Consider the following 3,364-nt stretch of genomic DNA (forward strand, 5'->3'; position numbering starts at 1 on the left):
GTAGCTGTCGAGTTCTTGTTTCTGTGACTGCTTCCGGTTCCAATATAATTTTTCCTTCCTCGTCAAGTTCTGGCAATATTGTTTGAATTGGGAGCTTGTCACCTATAACCTTCTTTAAACATGAAACATGGAAAACTGGGTGCAATCGAGAAGCTGCAGGAAGCTCCAATTTGTATGCCATAGTACCAATCTTTTGCAACACCTTGTACGGACCATAATACTTTGGTGATAATTTATTATCCTTCTTAGCTTGCTTTAGGGACATTTGCTTATATGGTTGTAGCCGTAGGAATACCCAATCACCTACATCAAAACTTCTTTCACTGCGATGTTGATCTGCCTGTTGTTTCATTCTATTTTGTGCCAACACGAGGTTATCCTTTAAGAGTTGGAGGACTTGTTGTTGATGTTCGATGTGATGTTCCACTGCCTGAACCTTAGAATTTTCTCTTAAATATGATGTGATGGATGGTGGTTGATACCCATAAAGTGCCATAAATGGGGTCATTTTTGTTGCTGTATGGAAGGAAGTGTTATACCACCATTCAGCCAGAGGCAACCATTTGACCCATTGTGTCTGTTTATCAGATACAAAGCAACGAAGATATCCTTCCAAACATTTGTTTACTATCTCAGTTTGCCCATCAGATTGAGGATGATAAGATGAGCTATGAGCTAACTGAGTACCAAGACAAGAAAATAATTCTGTCCAAAAATTTCCAGTGAAAATGGGATCTCTGTCACTTACAATAATCTTTGGGTTTCCATGTAGCTTTTGAACTGTTTCCATAAATGCAGTAGAAACTGTACTGGCTTTAAATGGATGTGATAATGCACAAAAGTGTGCATACTTGGTAAGTCTGTCAACTACCACCATGATGACACTCTTTCCCTCAGACTTGGGTAAACCTGTGATAAAATCCATTGAAACCTCCTCCCAACGTTGGCTTGGAATGGATAAAGGTTGTAATAGACCCGTGTCTTAATTGTTTCAACTTTATTTTGTTGGCAAACCAAACATTCCGCCACAAACTTTTGAATATCTGATTTAAGGCCATCCCAAAAAAATTCCTTCTTAACCCTGTGGTAAGTTTTTAAAAATCCTGAGTGCCCTCCTAAGGGAGAAGTGTGCAATTCCATAAGAATCTTTTGTTTTAGCTGGGAATTCTTACAGAGGTATAAGCGATCTTTGTACCATAACGAATCATTTTGCCAGCTAAATGTATCAGAAGTACTGGAATCTTGTTGTAGCTTTCGAATAAGTGCCCACACTTCTTCGTCATTCTTCCATTCCTCCCTTGCTTCGTTTATCCAATCTGGTTGGATAATAGAAATGGCACACAACAATGCTTCCACATCCTCATCCTTTCTTGAGAGTGCATCTGCCACCACATTTTGCTTCCCTTTTTTGTAGATGATTTCAAAGTCATAACCCAACATCTTTGTGACCCACTTTTGTTGCTCTTCAGAGGATAATCTTTGTTCTAAAAAGTATTTAAGGCTATCATGATCCGTTTTTACCTTGAAGTGTCTTCCCATTAGGTAGGGTCGCCATTTCTTAAGTGCATGGAGTATTGCCAACATTTCCTTCTCATAAATAGCTTTGCTTAAAAACTTTCCCTTGATTGGACGACTTTCAAAAGCAATGGGTCTTTCATCTTGCATTAGAACAGCACCAATTCCATTTCCTGAAGCATCACATTCCACAATAAAGGTTTTTGTGAAGTCCGGTGTAGCTAAGACCGGTGCTTGGCACATTGCCTCTTTAAGATGTTCAAAGGCCTTTGTTGCTTCCGGAGTCCATGAAAATGAATCTTTCTTCAATAATGTTGTTAGAGGTGCTGCTATTCTCCCATAATTCTTAACAAACTTGCGATAATACCCTGTCAACCCAAGAAATCCTCGCAGATGCTTTATGGATGTGGGGATTTTCCATTCCTTAATGGCTTTAATTTTGCTAGGGTCTACCTTAACTCCTTCATGAGATACAATATGACCCAAATATTCCACCTCCTGGACTCCAAAGAAACATTTGGATCTTTTTGCATATAATTGTTTCTCCTCCAATAGTTGTAGCACCCTGTCAACATGTTCAACATGATCCTTCCAAGACTTGCTGTAGATTAGTATATCATCAAAAAATACTAACACAAATTTTCTAAGGAATGGTTTGAAAATTGAATTCATCAAACCTTGAAATGTTGAAGGTGCATTGGTAAGGCCAAAAGGCATGACCAAAAATTCATAATGACCCTCATGAGTTCTAAATGCCGTTTTCGGAATGTCTTCAATCTTCATTCTGATTTGATGATATCCCGAACGAAGATCCAACTTGGTGAAGTAAATTGATCCATGCAATTCATCCAGTAATTCATCAATGACAGGAATGGGGAACTTATCTTTAATAGTGAGCTTGTTGAGCTCCCTATAATCTGGACACATGCGCCATGATCCATCCTTCTTGTGCACCAATACTACTGGAGCTGAGAAAGAACTTTGACTCGGTTGAATTATACCAGCCTCTAGCATTTCTGCAACCATACGTTCAATTTCACTTTTTTGGACATAGGGATATCTGTACGGCCTGATGTTTGGAGGAACACTTCCTGGAATCAGATGAATAGCATGATCATGATCACGCATAGGTGGGAGACCTTTGGGAGTCTCAAATACCTTGGAATGATTGTCCAGGACTTTTTGGAGATCTGGAGAAATAGATGATTCCAATGTGGAAACATCTAGCGAACATAATTGTGCAATTACACCTCTTTGCTCCTTTTTTAGAAGCTTTGTCATGCCATTAGAGCTGATTATCTTTCCTGGTTTCCCTGCAATACCCCTTAATTCAACTTCCTTTCCTTCCACAGAAAATTTCATGAAAAGTTCTTGAAAATTAAAAGCTATTGTACCCAAGGATTGTAGCCATTGGACTCCTAGTACAACATCAGCACCTCCCATTGGAATGGAAAGCATTGGGCTAGTCAATACATATTCTCCCATGGATAGCTTGATATTATGGCACTTTCCAGAGCAATTTATTGTTCCTCCATTTGCAATCATCACTTGACACTCTGGTGCTGGATATAGGAAGCAATTCAATTCTTTTGCTACCCTACAATGAATAAAATTGTGGGTGCTTCCTGAATCAATCAACACTATTACCTTTTTCTTCTTGATTTGTCCTTCTATCTTGATGGTTTGAGGAGTGGTAATTCCCGCCAATGCATTACAAGATATGGTCGGATTTATTTGTTCTTCATCTAGGCTTTGTTCCTGGAATATATCCTCTTCTTTTGACCTTTCTTGCTCCTTTTCTTCTTCCTCTTCACAATCTATGTAGAATAATTTCTTCTCAGCACACTTA

This window comes from Pinus tabuliformis, chromosome J (assembly GCF_031772625.1).
Source record: "Pinus tabuliformis cultivar Carrire ecotype Pingquan chromosome J, CPIR1, whole genome shotgun sequence".
NCBI classification, from domain to species: Eukaryota; Viridiplantae; Streptophyta; class Pinopsida; order Pinales; family Pinaceae; genus Pinus; species Pinus tabuliformis.